At 47.5% G+C, this 22,798-nt stretch overlaps 1 long non-coding RNA gene across 1 annotated transcript; it reads right to left on the reverse strand.

Moving 5' to 3' along the window:
* Positions 1 to 12,967: 12,967 nt before the first annotated feature.
* On the reverse strand, positions 12,968 to 21,323 carry LOC308466032. Its single transcript, XR_013980617.1, has 2 exons — positions 20,259 to 21,323; positions 12,968 to 13,406 (listed from the first exon to the last, which is right to left on the reverse strand). It is a non-coding gene; the product is annotated as an uncharacterized lncRNA (long non-coding RNA).
* Between the last annotated feature and the right edge of the window lie 1,475 nt (positions 21,324 to 22,798).

The raw sequence follows: 22,798 nt of genomic DNA on the forward strand, positions 1-22,798 counted from the left end.
CAGCATGTGATTTTTAATAGTGCAATAAGCAACCACACCTGAGTTTTTGAGAAGTTAAATGCTGTGTGTGTGTGTCCTGTAAAGACCACCAACATGTTCTGCATTGTTGTTGGATCATATAGGACAAGGCAGCTCAGGAGTTTCAGAACCATGGATAGCTCCACATTTCAGCACAATGGATAGCACTGGGTTTCAGCACTATGGATCGCTCACATTGAGGGACTTGCTCCAAGGAAGGTAGAGAGCAGATTCTGCCTTTTTACACCTCTGCCCCTCAGACTCCTCCTCCTAGGTTCTGCCCTCTGGTGGATACCTTTAGAGTCACCCTGGCTGGAAGATGGGCATTCCTGAAGGAGCGTCTCCACCCCCATAGTTTTGCCCAGACACTGAGGTCCAACCCAGAGGGCCTTCTGGTGGTTCCCTCACTGCTGCAAGATGTGAGGTTACAGGGAACCAGACAGAGGGCCTTCTTGGTGGTGGCACCCACCCGGTGGAATGCCCTCCCATCAGATGTCAAGGAAATAAACAACTATCTGACTTTTAGAAGACATCTGAAGGTAGCCCTGTTTAGGGAAGTTTTTAATGTTTGATGTTTTATTTTGTTTTTAATCTGTTGGGAGCCGCCCAGAGTGGCTGGGGAAACCCCGCCGGATGGGCAGGGTATGTATGTATGTATGTATGTATGTATAAATAAATAAATAAATAAATAAAAATTTAGTATTATTATTATTATCATTCCTCTACTCCTTAGCCTACCCCCTGTTCCCTGCATAGGTGAACTGGTTCTGTGGGTGGCATTTGGTTCTTCAGGGGAAGGTGTTCGTGGGCATCCATTCTCTAATCCTGCAGACACTGGAAGTTCATCTGCAGGCTCATGTTAGAATCATAGAGAATCATAGAATCATAGAGTTGGAAGAGACCACAAGGGCCATCGAGTCCAACCCCCTGCCAAGCAGGAAACACCATCAGAGCACTCCTGACATATGGTTGTCAAGCCTCTGCTTAAAGACCTCCAAAGAAGGAGACTCCACCACACTCCTTGGCAGCAAATTCCACTGTCGAACAGCTCTTACTGTCAGGAAGTTCTTCCTAATGTTTAGGTGGAATCTTCTTTCTTGTAGTTTGGATCCATTGCTCCGTGTCCGCTTCTCTGGAGCAGCAGAAAACAACCTTTCTCCCTCCTCTATGTGACATCCTTTTATATATTTGAACATTGGCTATCATATCACCCCCTTAACCTCCTCTTCTCCAGGCTAAACATGCCCAGCTCTCTTAGCCGTTCCTCATAAGGCATCGTTTCCAGGCCTTTGACCATTTTGGTTGCCCTCCTCTGGACACGTTCCAGTTTGTCAATGTCCTTCTGCCTCAGTGGGCTCCTGAGTTCCCTTAGCAGACTCAAACCCCTACACCTGGTCAGGCTCCTTAGTTGGATTTCTGATGGTCCCTGAGGTCATGACGATCACTGCATGTGGGGAGGGAAAGGAGCACCAGAAGAAAATGAGGGACAGCTAACTGCATTTGCTGCTGCTTGCACCAGCCTTCATGCCCTCCCCTCTCACCAGCATCCCTGTGAAGACTGCCTGCTCTGGGAGGGCAGTGTTGTGCAATATGGGCTCCCCATTATTAAACGGTTGTTGTTTGTTGTTCTCCTGCCCTTCACCCTAAAGTTCCATGGCAGGTTACAACAATAAAGCACAATACAATGGTGCCTTGGTTCCCAAACGCCTTGGTTCCCCAATGCCGAAAACCCGGAAGTAAGTGTTCTGGTTTTTGAACATTTTTTGGAAGCTTGACGTCCAATGTGGTTGTTGGCTATAGTTTCCGGGGCGCCTGCACCAATCAGAAGCCGCACCTTGGTTTTAGAAAATTTTGGAAGTCAAATGATTTTCCGGAATGTATTAAGTTTGGTGCTTTTGTATTTGCTATTTGTTTTGCGTTTTTTGTTTTTGAGGCTTTCTCGGTTAATTTGTTTTTGTGACACTGTGGAACCCAGTTCAGCTACTGCTTGATTGTGCGACTGAGGAAATGGATAGAAGTCTCCCATCCAAATAATGACTATCATCAGTGCAGGTAAGATTTTTTTTTTAAAAAAAAAATCTACAATACTGTCTTCTTCATTTTATAGTCCGCGGGTGGTGTACGCCGGATCCCTCGGCCAATAAAGTGAGATGAGCGCCGCAACCCCAGAGTCGGTCACGACTGGACCTAATGATCAGGGGTCCCTTTACCTTTACATTGATTATTTCTTTCATTTTGTGGATGAGTGGTCTCATTGGATAGTAAAATTCATGTTACATTGCTGTTTGAAGGGGTTTTTTTTTAAAAGTCTGGAACGGATTAATCTGTTTTGCATTGCTTTCTATGGGAAAGCGCACTTTGGTTTTGGAACGCTTTGGTTTTGGAACGGACTTCTGGAACGGATTACGTTTGAGAACCAAGGTACCACTGTACTGAAAACTGTTCAAAACAACTCAAAATCACAGAAATAAGGTAGGTCCCAAAAATGCACACCCCCAGCATCAAAAGCCAGGGTAAAGAGGTCTTGAGCATTTGTTAAAGCCATATAATGAAGGTGCTGGAAGCACTTCTGTGGGGAGGAAGTGCCACAGCTTTGGGGTAATCACAGAGAACAGCCTCTCTCAGGTCACCTAAGTTTCTGAGGGCACCAGAATTACCAAGAGGATCCTCTTTGCCGATCACAACACTTGATGGGGTCTCTAGGAAAGGAGGTGGCCTTTCAGGTACAGTCATACCTTGGTTTTCAAACAGCTTAGTTCTCAAACGTTTTGGCTCCTGAACGCCGCAAACCCGGAAATGACTGTTCCGGTCTGTGAACTATTTTTGGAAGCCGAACATCTGACAGGGCTTCCACAGCTTCTGATTGGCTGCAGGAGCTTTCTGCAGCCAATCAGAAGCTGCACTTTGGTTTCCGGAAGTTCTGGAAGACAAACAGGCTTCTGGAATGGTTGCCGTTTGACTTCCAAGGTACGACTGTATTTGGGGCCTGAGATGTTTAGGGCTTTAAGCACTGATGTGACCATCTCAACTTGGGCCTGGAAACAAGCAAACAAACAGAGTAGCTGTTTTAAAACAGGGTTTAAGTAAAGGTAAAGGGACCCCTGACCATTAGGTCCAGTTGTGGCCGACTCTGGGGTTGCGGTGCTCATCTCACTGTATTGGCCGAGGGAGCCGGCATACAGCTTCCGGGTCATGTGGCCAGCATGACTAAGCCGCTTCTGGCGAACCAGAGCAGCGCACGGAAACGCCGTTTATCTTCCCGCCGGAGTGGTACCTATTTATCTACTTGCACTTCGATGTGCTTTCGAACTGCTAGGTTGGCAGGAGCTGGGACTGAACAACGGGAGCTCATCCAGTCACAGGGATTCAAACCGCCGACCTTCTGATCGGCAAGCCCTAGGCTCTGTGGTTTAACCCACAGCGCCACCTGCGTCCCAAAACAGGGTTTATATGAGATCTAAACAGAACCCCAGCCAGTCCCCAGGCTGCTGCATTTTGTACCAACTGAAGTTTCTGAGTCATCTTCAAGGGCAGCTCCATGTAGAGTGTACTACAACAATCCAATTTGGAATTGTAGCAATCTTACCTCTCTCTTTTGCACTGTGGAGTTGCCAGTGCTCCTTTTGAGCCCTTTCTGTTCTGTTTTGTTCCTTCTGATTCCTTAAGAATATGTTTTGGCAACCTTCCTGTTTCTAAGGCGTGCAAATCCACAGCTCCTGCGCTTAGAAGGCCTCTCTCTCCAATCCCACAGCCACTTCCTAACGGTCTGGCTGGGTCCTGTGCTTTCATGTAATACAGATTTGAGCTTGACTCCAAGGGCTTGGGGGTGGGGTGGGTCAGGAATCGGGGAAGAGGAAATGGCTGAACAAGGTTGGAATTGATTGATGCCTCAGAAAGGCTCCTGCGGGAGAAGGATAAAAAGGGCGGGGGGATAGGGAAATTTGTCTGCTAGAGAATGGAAAGAAGGGCTAAGAGAGCCAATGTGGTGTAGTGGTTAAGAGCGGTAGTCTCGTAATCTGGTGAACCGGGTTCGCATCTCTGCTCCTCCACATGCAGCTGCTGGGTGACCTTGGGCTAGTCACACTTCTCTGAAGTCTCTCAGCCCCACTCACCTCACAGAGTTTTTGTTGTGGGGGAGGAAGGGAAAGGAGATTGCTAGCCGCTTTGAGACTCCTTCAGGTAGTGATAACGCGGGATATCAAATCCAAACTCTAAAACAAGCCCCAGTGGTACCTTGCTGATTCACTGATTTTTAGCCATGTTTTATTGATAACTGTTTTATGCACATTGATGTAGTTTTTTTTTTTTGCTGTTTTTATTATATATACCACTTAGGGCAGTGGTTCACGAACCTTTTCAGGTCACTACCAACTTGGCTCCATGAACTCATCCCCAGTGGCCCCTACCTTACTGTATAAAAAGCATTACAGTGGTACCTTGGATGCTGAACAGCTTGGCTCCCAAACACCGCAAACCCGGAAGTAAGTGTTCCGGTTTGCGAACATTTTTTTGAAGCCGAACTTCTGATGCGGCTTCCGTGGCTTCCGATAGAGTGCAGGAAGCTCCTGCAGCCAATTGGAAGCCACACCTTGGTTTTCGAACGGTTCTGGGAGTCGAACGGACTAATGGATTAAGTTCGACAAGCAAGGTATTTAGAATAGCAGTTTGCCTGACCCACTAAGGAAGATAACAACACAGTAGAATTCAAAATGGTAAGAATTAATTGCACATTTATTCAAAATCCAATTAAAGCTATTTAATTAATTAAAGAAAGTTACCTTGATCCAATGGCCTTTTCAAAGTCTGATATTCATTTACACCTCCAGTCTCCCCCTGCTTCCTCTTTGCCTCTTAGCACACCCCTAGGCAATATCACCACTGCCCCTCCTCCAGGGGGGCACCACTACATACTTAGGGAACCACTGACTTAGAAAGCTTTGTGATTCGGTGGCCTATAAATCTTTCTAAATAAATAAAATAAGAGAGGCGTAGTGTGTGCGTGGAGACAAATGGAGACTTATCTCCCAGTCCACAAATGAGGAAAACTGCTAGCAAGACATTTAAGGTACTATTGTCTCAGTTGGGACTGCATAGAATACCCCCCCCCCCCAGGTTACAGTTCTCAAGCGGAAAATAGCAATTTCAGAGGGTAAAACCTATCTCCCGAGAAACGCTGTGCAAAAAGATTCATTGCTTTCTGGTGCTGTCCCCAGCCGCCCAGTCTGGGTGTCACTGTCTCCTTTTTAATTAATTTTTATTTCCCACTGCTTGGAAGGTGGAAGACTTCCCTTTGTTGGAGATTTTTAGATGGTGGTTGGATGGTCATCTGCCAGGGATTTTTAAAGCTGTGATATCTGTATTGCAGGGGGTTGGACTAGTTGACCCTTCTGCTACCCTTCCAACCCTACAGTTCTTCGATTCTATTATTCTAAGAGGAGGAAACTGAGAGGAGTAGTTTTTGGATTTGATATCCCGCTTTATCACTACCCGAAGGAGTCTCAAAGCGGCTAACATTCTCCTTTCCCTTCCTCCCCCACAACAAACACTCCGTGAGGTGAGTGGGGCTGAGAGACTTCAAAAAAGTGTGACTGGCCCAAGGTCACCCAGCAGCTGCAGGTGGAGGAGCGGGGAAGCGAACCCGGTTCCCCAGAATATGAGTCCACCGCTCTTAACCACTACACCACACTGGCTCTCAGGATTCTCTCTTTTGATTCTCAGGAATCAAAATGGACAGGTTTGCTCACCCCTAGGACCAAAGATCAGACAGGTTTTTCTCACCCCAAGGTCCATCACCCTCTGTTATATCAGTACTATAATTAATCTGAGTTTGGTTGCTGGGAAAGCTCAGTTGGCAGAGCATGAGACTCTGAATCTCAGGGTTGTGGGTTCAAGCCCCACTCTGGGCAAAAGAGTCGTCCTGCATTGCAGGCAGTTGGACTAGATGACCCTCATGGTCCCTCCCCAATCTACAATTCTGTGATTCTTGCTTAGGCATTATGGAGTTGGGGGAAACAGGAAGCCAGCCACCAGTTCAGCTGCAGATCACAGTTATTTGGAAAGGCTTGCTTGTAGGTGGTGATAACAGGCAAAATGGCTGCCAGAGCGGGGGGGGGGGGAGGTGAGGGGCCACAGGGACTCCCTTATCACTGGTTGACCCCAAAACATAAGTTCTTCCATCAGCTGGGCCAGAAGGGGTGGGGTCTACCCAATGCCTATGCCCAATCGCTTACTGTAGTAGTAAATAAAATTCTGGCCTGATTTCACCCAAATATTTGTTGTCATGACTCTTATGCTTAGTATTGGGGAGGACCGAAGTGAAAGCGGAGCTGCCTTGGCACATAACGGAAAACTGGGGAAGTAAAAACATCCCTGTTTTTAGTTTCTGGAGAAAGCGAGAGGTGAAAGCTGCGTTGATTTGCCATCGTACCAAACGCCGTCTTCTGCTTCTTCCCCAGCTGAAACTCCTAAGCATGAAAGCCCTTTTGAAACTCATCATTCCTGGGCAACTTTGCTCTCTGCTGGAAAGAAAAGGGAACCTTGATTGTCATGGCACCAGCTGTTTCTTTCTCTAAGGCAGGAAAAAGAAAACAAAAACACAGAGCAGGGATACTCATCAGCCATTCATTGCTCTTGCAAACATCTTTGCACCAGGAGGGGAGAAATGGTTGGTCTCTCTCTCTCTCTCTCTCTCTCTCTCTCTCTCTCTCTCTCTCTCTCTCTGTGTGTGTGTGTGTGTGTGCTACCAGATTTGCAAGCATCAGACTTTGTTAATCAATGAGTTGCTGCTAAGCAGAAACAGCCTGTTTGTGTCACAAGCCAAAGACACACACTCTCTCTCTTTCTTTCTCTCTCTCTCTGCTTAGTTGCATTCAAGGGACATTCTTTTCCAGACAGGTGGTGGTGGTTCCCACCAGGGCCTAAAATACTCCAAATACTGCCACTTTCCCTCTTAGGGGACTTGCTGCAGCTCCTTGATCATTTTGGCTGCTCCTTCCTGAAACTTTCCCACCCCTATAATATTGTTACACACCACCCCAATCTTCAACCAGCGAGAGACTCCAGGGCTTCCTTGCACTTATCCAGGTTTTCTTGGAAGGAAAGTCCACAAAGACTACCATGTCTTTAGGATATATGGTTTTATTGACACATATATACAACCTGGGCACAAGACGGATGGGCTCACAGCACTAGCACCCCAACAGATCTCACTTCTCTATTAGTCAAAGATTTGAATCCAGTGCTGAGCAAGCAGGTCTCTGTGTCTCCAGCTTCCAACCTCCTTCCAGCTCAGCTCACACCACTCTGCCCATTGTTAGGCAGGTAGGGAGGTGGCTCACTTATTTCTTCTATGGTACAAAGGCAATTTCTTTGATTATACTAATCACGGCGCTTAACTAGGCAGCCAAAACCTGTAGCAATATCCTTTCTGAGCTGCCTGTGGAGCAGAGCTCTGTTTTTTTGTTTGTTTGTTTGTTTAAAGCAGAGCAACATAGGATAGACAAAAAAAAACCCTTTAGGCTTTTAACTTTTTTTTTTTTTTTAAACTCACCTGGCTCCTGTCTGGGGTGAACATGATTTGGCTTCCTAGTTGCAATTTAGCTACTCTGCCAACACACCAGTAGAGCCTAGATTGGATGTACCGGTATATTTCTTCCGGCATATGGCACACTCCCTCTGAACAAGGAGTTTCCTTTCGTTCTGCAAAAAAGCGACCCGGCGGCCAAGGGAAATCTTTGGCATTTTCTGAGTCTTCTTGCATGCATTCCTCCAGCGGAGGAGAACAAAATGCGGCCTCCGGGGACCGGTTGATTTTTTTATGGCTGAAAAGTGACAAACGGTCCCTGGCTTTCCAGGCCCTGAGGCTCTGCCTGCATCATGCCTGGCTTGGGGAGTGATACATGGCCATCAAGGAGCGGTTGGTCTTCATAGTTTCGTGGAAGTGCTGTTGAGAGGCAGGTTAGATGTCGAAAAAATAATTCATGGGCCAGGAGGGAAACGGTTTCACATCTCTGGGAATTGACCTGTCATCCAAGACACCTGCTATTAAGAAGAAAAAAGAATAGAGAGTCGTCCCCCCCTTGAAGGTGCCCTATGCATGGAAATGTGTGACCTTTCCTAGGACTGAAGAACAATTGTGTACTGTTGTGAATCACAGGGGATCTAAACAATGAATGAATGAATGAATGAATGGGTGCTTCAGTCCATTTAACTGGTAGATTAGCCCACTGCAAGCAGAGTTGATTAACCAGTGAAGATCATTTTAAACTGGTGAGTCTGTGAGCTTAGGGGCTATGGCTCTATGGCAGGGGCTATTGATGGCCGCTTGCCATGATGGCTCTGTTCTGCTTCCTTGGTCAGAGGCAGTAAAACATCTGAATACCAGTTGCTGGAAATGGCAGGAAGGCAGAGGGCTCTTGTGCTCAGGTCCTGCTTGAGGGTTTTAATTTCCTGAAATGGGAGTGTTTGCTTATGTTGAATTGCTGTCTATTTTTAGTGTGGGGTTTTTCCTTTGGCATGCTATTGGCTGACTGTGAGTCACATGAGAGAGGCGTTCCATTCTGTTGTGACTGTTATTCAAGTAACTGTCATTTTTAACCGTTTTCTCTTCTTCTCTCTCTCTGCGTGTGAGGGAGAATGGCTGCTGAGAGAGGTTTCAGTGTGGACAGTGTGTTTCAGTGTGGTCTGCCTGGGGTGAAGCAGAGGAAGATCCCTAAATGTTAATGGGGAGAAACCTGTGCTCTCTAAAAGGAACGAAGTGAATAAGCATAAGATATGTTTTTCTCAGTTACCATATTTTTTGCTCTATAAGACTCACTTTTTCCCTCCTAAAAAGTAAGGGGAAATGTGTGTGTGTCTTATGGAGTGAATGCAGGCTGCGTGTGATGGCCTGGGAATCTGATTCAGAAGCTGAATCTGAGGAGTCCCAGCCTGCACAGGAGTCCCCACCTCCAGGGCCGGCTGAGCTGGGGCAGGGGCTTGAATCTGAAGGGCCTGCACCTGTACCGGGTCCTCAGGAGCAGACACCAGATGTATCCACTCTGGCTCCGGAGGTGATTGAGGACCCATTGCCTGCAGGTGCGCCTCTCCCAGCCCTGTCAGGGGAAGGTGAAGCTGCTCCTGGGTCCAGTAACCCTCCAGCCTCTCCTGAGCTGCAGAGGCTCAGGGCAGAGAGGTGGAGGGAACTAAATTCTCTCAGGAGGAGTGCTCGCCTTAAGGCCAGGAGAGGCGGGTCACCTGTGGGCCGGGACCGCCCCTGGCCTCAGAGGAGATAAAGGCCAGTCAGCCCAGTCCCAAGATGTGGGAGCAACGTCGTTGGAAACCTGTTTCTGCCAGCACCCAGACCTGTTCTTCCGGAGTTCCTGACCACGCCCAGATTCTTGCTTTGGACCCCGCTTCGCCCTTGGTGGACAGTCTCCAGACCCTCGACCCAGGACTGGACTCTGACCACGCCTATCGGTAACCCCCCCCGGGTTCATCATACTGCGCAGCTATCCCAGAAGCCAGAACAGGAAGAGGGATTGCTGCTTTCACTGCACAGCGATCCCTCTTGCTGTTCTGGCTTCTGAGATTCAGAATATTTTTTTTCTTGTTTTCCTCCTCCAAAAACTAGATGCGTTGTGTGGTCTGGTGCGTCTTATAGAGAGAAAAATACGGTATACGTTTATGAAAGTAAAGTTCTTTTGAATATTAAGAGTCTGGACATTGCATATCATCTATATACAGTGGAACCTTGATTGTTGAATGTAATCCGTTCCAGAAGACTGTTCGACTTCCTAAACATTCGTCAACTGAGGCGCAATTGCCGGTCGGCAAAATCCATTGACAAAATGGAGAAACATGACTAAGAAGCCATTCAACTTCTGAGGCACGTTTGAAAACGTAAGCATTCACTTCCGGGTTTTCGGCGTTTGAAAGCCGAAATGTTCAACTTCCGAAACATTTGACAACCGAGGTTCCACTGTATATAGATATATATACCCTAGTGTAGGTTCTAACTAACCTTTGGTCATCCGTAATATAGAAATGATTATAGGAGATATGGCTATGCCTATATCCCCCAGGCAATTGTGTATAAAGTTTGGTTTCAGTATGAAGCTCTCAGGAGAGACTTTGGGGACATGATTAACTTTAGGAAGTGTATGAGGGTGAGAGCGAGCCAGCCATGGTGAATGATTTGATATCGATTCCCTACAGGCAGGTTCCATTCATTCCGAGTTCCAGAAGGACATTTAATCTTTGTTAAAAATAAATAAGTTCAATTATTGGAAAGGGGCAAAAAATACAGTAGTGTATTTATTGCAAGTAAATCAAAAGTAATTACTCTGGGAAAAGTTATATTTTGGAGGCTTTCAGCCACACGTTGCATGCTGTGTTTCTGATTGTCATGGGGGAAAAAAGGGAATTTGGAAGTGATGGAGCAGATATGTGCTTGTGCTTGCACTGTGTGCGAGTGTTGAGCAAAGAGAGGAAGAGCACTGAGTTTCAGGCAAGGCCAATTGACAGACCTGGATACCTTGCAGTTGAGGGTGGGATGAGGTGGAGCTCATTTGTGGCCAGGAAAAGCAGATACCTGAGCAAGTCTGCATAAGGAGTGTCAGTGGACCCATTCAAGCCTCTTGGCTTGGTGTAGCTGATCGCAGGAAGCTGCCTGATACTAAGTCAGACCATTGGCCCATTTACCTCAGTACTGTCTACACTGACTGGCAGTGGCTCTCCAGGTTTTCAAGCAGGGGACATTTGCCAATTTGCATTTTCCTGGTGCAGAAAGTATTGATCTGATGTGTAGAGATCTTTCCTATTCTAATTCATTCAAGGGGGTTCTGGAGACTTCTCTGTGTGAAAGAAAGTTGCAGAAGGTTCATGATGTCTGGGTTATTACTTCGGAGAAGTGGAGTACAGCTGGCTTAAACTGGTTCTGTTATCTCTTTGTGTCAAGGTCATGCTGTCTATAAAAGTAAGGCCAGGAGGAGCCTGGGATTCACTCTTTTCTATCTCTTTTTCCTTCTGCTGTGGTGTTCTGCACATAATATGCTTAGTGTTAAGGTTTATGGACAGTGCCAGTCCCGAATGTATTGGATTTGTGACCATTATGCTCATTTGCCTTTAGTAGCAGTAGAGCTCTGCTGCATGAAATATTAATTGTCTCTGGTCTATTGAAGGGAAGTTCTGCTTCTGCACATTTTTGGGGAATTCTGCAATGTGTTAAGTTTTTACTCTGCTAACTATACATTGGAATCTACTCTGGATCAATGTTGTTGTTGTTGTTGTTGTTTAGTCGTTTAGTTGTGTCCGACTCTTCGTGACCCCATGGACCAGAGCACGCCAGGCACTTCTGTCTTCCGCTGCCTCCTGCAGTTTGGTCAAACTCATGCTGGTAGCTTCGAGAACACTGTCCAACCATCTTGTCCTCTGTCGTCCCCTTCTCCTTGTGCCCTCCATCTTTCCCAACATCAGGGTCTTTTCCAGGGAGTCTTCTCTTCTCATGAGGTGCCCAAAGTACTGGAGCCTCAGCTTCAGGATCTGTTCTTCCAGTGAGCACTCAGGGCTGATTTCCTTAAGAATGGATAGGTTTGATCTTCTTGCAGTCCATGGGACTCTCAAGAGTCTCCTCCAGCACCATAATTCAAAAGCATCAATTCTTCGGTGATCAGCCTTCTTTATGGATCAGTACTCTGGATCAATACTGAATAGAATTCAGTGACAACATTCTCAGCCTGAACCTGTAGATTCTGCCAGGAACTGAACCTGGGACCTACTGCATGAAAAGCAGATGTTCTGCTATTCGCCCCTTCCCAAATAGGAACATGGGAAGATGGCTTTAACTGAACCAGATTATTGATCCATTCATCTCAGTGCTGTTGACACTGACTGGCAGCCACCCCCCAGGGTTTCAGGTAGGGGACATTCCCAGCCATAGCTGGAGATGCCATTGGCAATTGAAACTGGGACCTTCTGCATGCAAACAGCTGTTCTTCCACTTTGCCACACACTTCCACCTTATAATAGACCTTCCACCTGCTCCACTTTGAATGGGACATCCTGGATCTACAAAAGGCTCCTGTTTTAATTCCCAGATGTTTCACTTCCTCTGCCACTGCCAAGGCGAGGCCAAGGCTGCCTCCACAGCCACTGTGGCAAAGCCTCCTCTGTCTCTAGGTTTCAGCCACGGCCACTGACGCCTTTCTGGAAGCGGCTTGGGAGAAGAGAGAGCCCAGCTGGTGAAGGTAAGGTTGCAGGGTGGTGGGGTGGCAGCAGCAGCCATGGTGGGCCGAAGTGGACTGAGCGGGCAGGGAGGTGAGCGGTAGGGTGGCAGTGGCAGGCTGATGTAGCCTATGCGGGTGGCAGTGTGAGTGGCTAGGCCACACAGGGATAGGGATAGTGGCAGTGGCAGTGGCAGTGGCGGGCTGAAGTGGCCTGAGCAGGGGTAGGATCCTCTGCTCGCTACTGCATCCGTGAACGGAGGATCCTCCACACGTGGCTGAGGCGGCGTGATGGCTTCTTGTGCCACCGCGCCCGGGGCGGCAGGACGAGCACCCTGCAGGGTGCCTTCTTGTCACCCCCCCAGACACGGCACTCGGGGTGCACGGCCCCCCCTTGCGATGCCACTAGTTAGGGCGATGTTCCGGATTTATCTTGGAAAAAGTTGGAGCATATGTTATAAGCGAAGTCATCCCAGCCAGCAGATCTACTGCAGGCCTTGGTTAGGGGCAGACCCGACGTTTCCCGCAAGCAGCAAAGCTGAGCTCTCAGCAGCAACTCCACCCAAGACACAGATTCAGAGGCATTTCTCGTATGCCTCTAGGAATAAAGCTGGAGCGAGCTCCTATTCAGCAGAAGTTTAAAATGAACAATGCTGCATAAAGGGATTCCCCCCGCCCCCAGCTTGAAAACCGTGGCCTTTCGCACAAGGGAATAAAATGGGAGCACGGGAGAGAGAGAGAGACAGAAATTGAATCTCAGCACTTGTTCCTGAGAAAGGGAGAGAGGAAGCCCTTTATCCACCTTTAGAGGAAAATGGTACCTGGCTGTCATTAGAGAAAGGGATCATTTTTCTTGGCCGCGCAATATTTCAAGGCAATCAGCGGCCACTTAATTACCCCGTGGGATTCTCTCAATAAACGGGTCTTGCTAAAGGGGGCTGTGCGAGAGCCCCGCAAAAAGGTTACCCAGAGAACCGTTTTTGTCAGTCACAGTTATTTCAGATAATAGTCCAAAGTTCAACAGCATTCATATTGGTCCTCTGGATTCAATTGATTTTGTTAAAGTTCACTCTGGCAGTCAGAGCCCGTGACTGCAGCGATTGCAGTCCAGGGACCCTTCCCGGAAAGTTATTGGCATTCCAGGCATGTGCCGGTTGAGATGGCAGTTCATGATGGCTGCGAAGACGGCTGGACCGGTGGCAGGGAAGAAAAAGAGGGAGTTTGTTTCCAGATTACCAAGTAAATACTTTGCAGTAATTACAACTTTAAATTCTAAAAGCGGTGATCTATAGGAGTAATATCGCATGTATAGGCAAGAGGGGAGTTTCTGCGGCCATCAGGGAACGGAGCGTTGGCAGAAGGATTAGATTAGTGGTGAAATGAAGGCAAGGCGGTGAAAATGAAAAATGAACGGTGCCCGAGACGGTGCTGCTCGTGGCTGACTCAACCTGCCGACAACGTCAAACAGGGATCTATCGTCACGGCCCCTTCCGACTCCCGTTTGCTAAGTGAAAGATGGAGTTTGCCTCCAGTTGCAGAGAACTGCCATTACACCCAAATGGACCTCATCATGATAAAGAATGATAACATTGCATTCCACCGAGTGGAAGAGGGGTACAGTGGTACCTCGGGTTAAGAACTTAATTCATTCTGGAGGTCCGTTCTTAACCTGAATCTGTTCTTAACCTGAGGTACTTTAGCTAATGGGGCCTCCTGCTGCCACCGCCACACGATTTCTGTTCTCATCCTGAAGCAAAGTTCTTAACCCAAGGTACTATTTCTGGGTTAGCGGAGTCTGTAACCTGAAGTGTCCGTAACCTGCAGCGTCTGTAACCCGAGGCACTACTGTATTACAAAAGCCACCAGGTAGTCTGAGGGGAACACTGACTGCAGATGGCACGGTTTGCTGTGGGTGGCTGAGGCACTCACCTTGGCACCCACCAAAATGGACCTCATTCTGACAAGAACCCAAGACATTCCACACAAGAATACAGGGATGCTAACTTGTTCCTCAACGCTGACAGCTCCTTTCTCAGGTGATTCCCATTCTGCAGCTGCTTTGGCTGCCAAATCTGTCTTTAATTTTCCTTTTGATTTCAATTTGTCCTTTCTGATGTGCTTGGCAGAGGACTACTGCCACCTCCTAGGTGGTCCACGCTGCTTCCAGGACAGCAGTGATTTCTGAGACATAATTTACTGCCTTTCCTGTAGACTTGGGACGGCCCCTTTCCTTCAGGCCCCATGAGGATCAAGTGTTGTGAGAGCATGCTTTGAAGGAGCGTCTCCACCCCCATCGTTCAGCCCGGACACTGAGGTCCAGCTCTGAGGGGCTTCTGGCGGTTCCCTCACTGCGAGAAGTGAGGTTACAGGGAACAAGGTAGAGGGCCTTCTCGGTAGTGGCACCTGCCCTGTGGAATGCCCTCCCGTCAGATGTCAAAGAAATAAACAACTCTCTGACATTTAGAAGACATATGAAGGCAGCCCTGTTTAGGGAAGCTTTTAATGACTGATGTTTTAGTGTATTTTTAAACTTTTGTTGGAAGCTACCCAGAGTGGCTGGGGAAACCCAGCAAGATGGGCAGGGTATAAATAATAAATTATTATTATATTATTATCCAGCCTCCCGCCAATTGCAATGCTGTGGTTTAGGGCTATGATCTCTTCCTTCTGGGCTGAAGTGCCCACTGGGAGCGGTTCATGGTACCCATCTGGTGACTACAGCATTGCAAGTCCCGTGGAGACGTCCTGCAGGGACTCAGGACCGCAGCAGAACCGCAGTTGGATCAGTGTCCTGAACCCCTGGCCTACCTGGTGGCAAGTTAGTATGTCAAGCCCCCAGTTCAGGGTCAATCCACAGGTCCAAAGTCCTGCAAAGATTCAAGCTGAGGTCCATCAACATGGGCAGATGAGCAGACACAGCACCTCAGCTCTGCTGCCCTTTTATACTTTGAATGCTGACCGCAGCATCTGGGCTTGAGGAGGCAGGTGACCCTCACCTGTCCTGAGCCTATTCCAGCTGAGGAATCACACACCTCCTCCCAGAGCTAGCAAGCCCCACCTGGCCAGCTAGTGACCTGGGCTGTGGGTCCTTGCCCGCCTGAACCTCCTAGAGCATCACTCCTGCTGCTCCTTATGCCTGAAAGCCTGCCGTGTTCAAGGAGACTGGGGCCCCTCTAGCTCTGGTGATGGGCCCTTGTCAGGGACTGGGCAGAGGAGGGATAGTGCAGACCACCTCCCCAGCCTAACCCTTCCAGAGAAGAAGAAGAAGACAGTTCAGAAATTACAACAGGGGTTTGAGGGAGGTCACAGCTCAGAGGAAGATGAAGGGAAAAGTTGGGAAATAATGGGAGAGGAGGAGGAGGCAGAGTCAAAGCAGCTGGCTGCCACATTATTACTAGAAAGCATTCCAGACCCACCATCTCCTAGAATCTGGGGAGCCTTAAAAGTAGGAGAGCAAGGAGCTCAAAGACAGAGGGCATGTAGCGGCACCCGTAAAGGGGTGTGTGTGCTGTTGACCAATGAGGAAGTGGGAGAGAAGAGGGGGTATAGATTTACTCGGGACAACGCCATTATTCCAAGAGGTTGCACTGCCAAGCCTCTCTCTGTAAATATTGAATAAAAAGCAGATGGTAAGGACTTTTCCTTCTCTTAATTAATAAATATACTGCCCTATACCCAGAGGTATCAGGGCAGTTCACAGAATAAAATCACAATCTATAAAATCAAAATAAGAACAATAACTCAGTAACAGCCCCCCCCCCAAGAGCCACATTTTAAAAGGGTATAGGATGTCCATCAGGTCAGCCAAAGGCCTGGTTAAAAAGGAATGTTTTTGCCTGGTGCCTAAAGGTGAATAATGAAGGCGCCAGGCGAATTTCCCTGGGGAGAGCATTCCAGAGACGGGGAGCCACTGCAGAGAAGGCCCGTTCTCGTGTTGCCACCCTCCGGACTTCTTGAGAAGGAGGCACATGAAGAAGGGCCTCAGAAGATGATCTCAGGGTCCGGGTAGGTTCATATGGAAAGAGGCGGTCCTTGAGGTATTGCGGTCCTGAGCCATTGTCTTATCCGTTCCTGGCAACCAGCCATGGGGGTTGGTTCCTCTGCTACCTGACAGCTCTGCTGCTCTGGTTCCTGTGCATTGACCCCAATTGACCCCCTTGTCACCCTTCGTCACCCCGTGAGTACTTCCTACACAAACTTCTCTTTACCATCCCAGCTTGCCCAAGTGTGTCCTAGTCTCAGCTATACCCCTTGCCAGAATCTGCCCCCTCCTCCCTGTTGTCCTGCCAGTTCATGTCCTTCCACTTCCATCACGAGTGGTAGAAGGAGCTCAAAGACTTGGAAGCTGAGGATCCCGAGGAGGGTTTCAGTGGGCTGTCACCAAATCAGTCCACGTCGGCCCAGCATGCAAGTTATCTAAGTGTCGGATGTTTTCAGGTTTGGATCAGGAGCCCCGGAAGCGAGGCACTGACAAGCAAAAGCTAGCAAGATTTTTTTTTTGAGAGGGGACATTTGGCATGTTTGGAATGTTGAGAAAGTGCCATGGGTGTCTATCACAAAATGGCTGCTGGGTGGGTATGACGAGGCACAAAATGGCTGCCGCATCTGAAAGAAAGAAAGAAGCAGAAGCAGAAAAAGAGAGTGTCAACTGACCTGTGGCGTAGTGTGTGTGTGTGTGTGTGTGGGCACAGGGATGGTTTCCTCGGGCGTAAAATTGTTAGGGGGTGCAAAATTTCAACACTCAGTGCTGTCTCAATACAGTTCCACTGAAAATGGCTTCTTCATACAAACCAAGAAATGATTTCCCTGGACAACGGAACAACTCTTCTTTTCTTATCTCTGTGACTGCAATCTCCTGGGTGACATGGAAGCCAAAAGGCAGTTGAATGCACATGCGTGCTTCATCCTTTCCCCTCCTATCCACCCACCCACCTGCTCTGCGCTGTCCCGGGCGCTGACAACCCATGCTACGTCACTGCAACTGATAAATACCTGGTGGGGACTCGGCTTGTGCACCACCACCCACTTCCAGCAAAAGCAGGAAATTACTAAGATAACTGAGGGCCCATGGCTTCGTGCACAGCATCTGCTTTCATGCAGAAGGCCTTGGTTCAATACCCTGTGGCATCTCTCCTGTGGATATCCCCTGCCTGAACCCTTGTTCCCTGTCAGTGGCAGCTCCTCATATGTGGAATCACCTCCCTAGTAAGGTGTGCCTGACCCCGTCTCTCTGTACTTTTAAATGGTTAGTTAAGATGAATCTTTTTCAGCGAGTGTTTGGAGCAGGAGAGATCCGATTGCTGCTACTTTGATCAGTCATTTCTCTTTTGCTATTTGTTGCGTGTTTTTCGAACGATTGTGCTGTTGGATGGGTTTTATTGATTTCTGTCTGTTTGCCTTGTTGTAAACCACCTTGTGGTTCATGCAAAGGAAGGCAAATAAATTATCTTAAGCATATGAATAAAAATAACCACTATGCTGCGTTCGTGATTCCTATGTGTTCCTGTCTAGTTTCATGGGAAAAACAAATACTGCGAATGGTGGTCTGGCTGCCTTGGTGGGAGAGATGAGAAGCAGGACTAATTCCATCAGCCTTTCTGAAAGACTAGCTCCATCAGGCTGTTTCTATGCTAGCTGGCATGAACTTCTATTTAAGAATCATTGTCTGAGTTTGCTTTTTTCCTCTTCCCTCCCTGTCCCTTTCCCCTTGTGTGTCATGCCTTTTAGATGTTAACCCTGTGGGCAGGACTGTCTTGTGTTAATCTGTTGTATGGAAGCCCCTGTGGCAGCCTTTTCCCAGAGAGCCACAATTTCTCCCCACCTTCATGTGCAAAAGCAGCCCTTATCACTAGACCCAATGCATCCTACATCATTGCACACAGGTTTTGTGGAAGAAGCTAGAACAAAAGGAATGCAATAATCTTTTTAATATTCCCAGCAGAGAAAACATAATCAAATATGAATGTGATGCAACATATGAATCTATAAACCTGAGCCATATTGCTGTGCCGTCCCCTTAAAACCCAGAAGCGGCTCCCTGATGCCTAATAAGCAGGCTCTGAAAGTTAATCAGAGCATTATTGGCCCAGGATGACAAGGCGGGGATGAGCATAAAGCCAAAGAGGATCTCAGGAGATAGCAGCAGGATTTCCAGTCCTGAAAACTGCCCTGAGACCTCCGGGTGTGGGGCGGTATATAAATTCAATAAATAAACAAACAAACAAACAAACAAACAAATAAATAAATAAATAAATAAATAATAATCCAGTGGTACCTTGGTTCTCAAACTTAATCTGTTCCGGAAGTACGTTCAAAAACCAACGCGTTCCAAAACCAAGACACGCTTTCCCATAGAAAGGAATGCAAAACAGATTAATCCGTTCCCGACTTTTAAAAACAACCCCTAAAACAGCAATTTCACATGAATTTTACTATCTAACGAGACCACTGATCCATAAAGTGAAAGCAATAATCAACGTACTGTACTATAAAATAAATAAGACAGTATTGTAGATGTTGAAAAATAAAATTAATTTTTTCCCTTACCTGCACTGATGATAGTCATGGTTTGGATGTGGGGCTTTTATCCATTTCCGCAGTCACACAATCAGTCAATCAGTAGCTGAACTGGGTTCCACACAGTCACAAAAACAAATTAACCAAAAAAAGCCTCAAAAACAAAAACACAAAATAAATAGCAAAAACAAAAGCGCCAAACTTAATCTGTTCCAGAAGTCCGTTTGACTTCTGAAATGTTCGAAAACTGAGGTGCAGCTTCTGATTGGTGCAGGCGCCCCGGAAACCATAGCTGACAACCGTATTGGACATTCGGCTTCTGAAATTTTTTTGAAAACTGGAACACTTACTTCCGGGTTTTTGGCGTTTGGGAACCAAGGTGTTTGAGTACCAAGGTACCACTGTAATAACAAAGGGGGTATTATCAAAATGTGTCAGTTAGGATCCACAAGGAGCATTGAAATGTGTCAAGGGGATTTTTGGAGTGGGGAGGGGAAGTGTGGAAAGAATGCCATGCATCTCAGGGAGTACAAAATGGCAAGGAGGAGAACTGAATCCCTCTACCAGAGAAGCAGCAGCTGCAGGGAGCTGGTTTCCGTGCTCCAAGCTGCCCTGCCACTGTCCCCATGCCTAGAAAGCACGGTGGCCTTCCATTTGCTCCACTGCTTTCCCCCAAGAAAACCCAATTGACATTTGCTCCAAATCAGAGGTGGGGTTCCCCCGGGGAAAAGCGGTGGGACAGCTGGAAGTGGGGATGAGACCCTACTCTGGCCTTATCCATCAAACAGAAGACTAGAGGCCAGCGGGAGGCCGTACCTCCCAGGGGCGTAGCATTGTTTGCCGGCTCCCGGGGCAGGTGCGTTCACAAGCTCCGGAGGCAAAGGCAGAGGGTGCTCATCCAGTCCTTGCCGCTGATGTGGCCAGGCTGGTGCTCCAGGCAGGGATGGGGCATGAAGGGTTCTCTGCCCCAGCACTTATTACTGATGGGCAAGGGGGCACACCAGGAGGGGACAGGGCACAGAGGGTGGACACCGGGGATTGGGGGGGTGCTGGTTTGTATCATCCTAATTGTGTGCCTGGAGCAATAATCACAATCACCACCACCATCATCATCACCATCATCATCACAATAATTTATTATTTATACCCCACCCATTTGGCCAGGCCTCCCCAGCCACTCTGGGAAGCTCCCAACAGAATATTAAAACACTATAAAACATCAGATATTAAAAACTTCCCTAAACAGGGCTGCCTTCAGATGTCTTCTAAAAGTCAGATAGTTGTTTATTTCCTTGACATCTGGTGGGAGGGTGTTCCACAGGGTGAGAGTCACTACTGAGAAGGCCCTCTGCCTGGTTTCCTGTGGCTTCGCTTCTTGCAATGAGGGAACCACCAGAAGGCCCTCGGAGCTGGACCTCAGTGTCTGGGGCTGAACGATGGCGGTGGAGACTCCTTCATGTATACTGGACCGAGGCCTCTGCCCCCGCATGATCCCCCTGCCCCCGCACGCTACACTACTGGTACCTCCTGTCTCCCAAAGGTCGTCATTGTAGGGGGAAGGTCAACCTAGTCCCATCCACAGGCCAGGGAAGGAGCAGCTGCAAGGAATTTGTTTACTTGCCCTCTGCCGCACAGTACATCCTGCTCCAACTTCCAGTTGACCTGGGACTACAGAGATGGTTCCCTCTGGTTCTGTCCATTAGCCAGGCCACTAAGGGCTCCTAGGTCATGCTTTACTGAGGTTTGCATTATGACACGTTCATGTCTATTATTACTACCCATTGTAAGCTGCCCTGAGAGTCATTGGCTCAAAATGTGGTATCCAAATCAATGAATGCAGCTATAAATAACAAGAAGGGTTCAAGTATCTTAATGGCATTAGAGGCTGTTGGCTGCTGTATCAAGGGGGAGGTCTGATATTTTGCAATAGTTGGTGCACCCATTGCAGGTTTTCTGTTTCCTTCCCCAACCCCTGCCTTTCCCCCCTCTTACCTCCTGCAAGATAGCTGGGAATCAATCAAGCCTTTTCATTTCACTCCCACTTAGCAAGCATCCTCATTATTAATAATTGGATAGCTTAATTTTAATTCCATTTATTCAAATCATTATTCCGCCCATTGATCAATACAGTGGTAATTAGATTAACAAATACAGAGTGATTAACGGCCACAGGAAATGCAGTTTAATTAATTTAAATGAAGCGCTTTCGCTTTTTTTTAAAAGGAGGAGGTGAAAACCACCCCAGACCGTTTTAGTGTATTTATTCCTCAGGTGGGAGGGGGCTGTATAGCATATCCCAAATTGATGCGAGGCTTCCCCATCCCCATTATTTTTAAATATTGAAAATTGAGTTGGGATCTAAGGTAAAAGTGCATCCTTCATGAAAAAGCAGAAGTTTAGGAAACGCAAAATGCACAGTATTGTGAGCTACTGCAATCGGTAAGCCCTAAGGCCACAATGAGTAGTACCTACGCTCCATGAATTTGCTTAATACCATCCATGTTGGTAGCCATTACTGTCTCCAGCAGAAGCAAGTTTTGTAGTTTAACTATTTCCTGCGTGACTAAATCCTTTCTTTTTGTTGTTTAGTCGTTTTATTCATGTCCGACTCTTCATGACCCCATGGACCAGAGCACGCCAGGCACTTCTGTCTTCCACTGCCTCCCACAGTTTGGTCAAACTCATGCTGGTAGCTTAGAGAACACTGTCCAGCCATCTCGTTCTCTGTCGTCCCCTTCTCCTTGTGCCCTCCATCTTTCCCAACATCAGGGTCTTTTCCATGGAGTCTTCTCTTCTCATGAGGTGGCCAAAGTACTGGAGCCTCAGCTTCAGGATCTGTCCTTCCAGTGAGCACTCAGGGCTGATTTCCTTCAGAATGGAGAGGTTTGATCTTCTTGCAGTCCATGGGACTCTCAAGAGTCTCCTCCAGCACCATAATTCAAAAGCATCAATTCTTCGGCGATCAGCCTTCTTGATGGTCCAGCTCTCACTTCCATACATCACTACTGGGAAAACCATGGCTTTAACTATACAGACCTTTGTTGGCAAGGTGATTTATCTGCTTTTTAAGACGCTGTCTAGGTTTGACATTGCTTTTCTCCCAAGGAGCAGGCGCCTTTCTTTTTACCTGTCCCAAATCTCCCATTCAGCTTCATTGGAAGCTCATGTGTTCTAGTGCCAGCTCTATAATCTCACCTCTTACTCAGCTTTCCTCTCAACTAAGAGGTCCCAACTGCTGCAACCATTCTTCATAGGGGACTCGCTCCACCCCCTTGATCTTTCACAAAGCCCCAGGCCTTTTGCGGGCAGTGCGTGTGGAAATGGCCTCAGAATTGCTGGAAAACATTCATGGGAGATTCTATAAAATGGTTTTCTTGTTTCACAGGGGTGGGATGAGAAGATGAAATCTCAGATGTTTCCTCGGGAAAACATAAGAGAAATTTCAGCTTGGCTGTTTGCAATGCATTAAGACATCTCAAGGAGGTTGTCTTGGCTGAATCAGACCATTGGCCCATCTAAGCCAGTGCAGTCTACATTGGCTGGCAGCATCTCTCCAGTCAAGAGACACACCCAGGGCTACCTGGAGATGCCAGGAATTGAGCCTGGGACCTTCTGAATGGAAAGCAGATGCTCTACCACTGAGCTACAGACCTTACTGTAAGACACAGGAACCTAGGAAGCTGCCATTGGCTCACCTAGTTCAGTATTGTCTACACTGGCTGGCAGCAGCTCTCCAGGGTTTCAGGCAAAGGATAATCCCAGCCCTGCCTAGAGATGCTGGGGATTGAACCTGGGACCTTCTGCATGCAAAGTAGATAATAATAATAATTGCACTAATAATAATAATAATAATAATAATAATAATAATAATTGCACTAATAATTTCTTTCTTGCACTAATTTCATTTTTTTACCTCCATCCCCCAGGATTTTGTGTTGTAGCCCTGTTCCTCCCTCCAGCTTCAATGAGACATTTCCTTTTGCACTCTCATCCCACCTTGTGAATCATCTCAAGGAAATGTTAACACATCTCATGGGGTCCTCGATGTCTGGCGTGCCCAAAAT

Source organism: Podarcis pityusensis (genome assembly GCF_964106645.2).
Source record: "Podarcis pityusensis genome assembly, chromosome: 16".
Lineage (NCBI taxonomy): Eukaryota > Metazoa > Chordata > Lepidosauria > Squamata > Lacertidae > Podarcis > Podarcis pityusensis.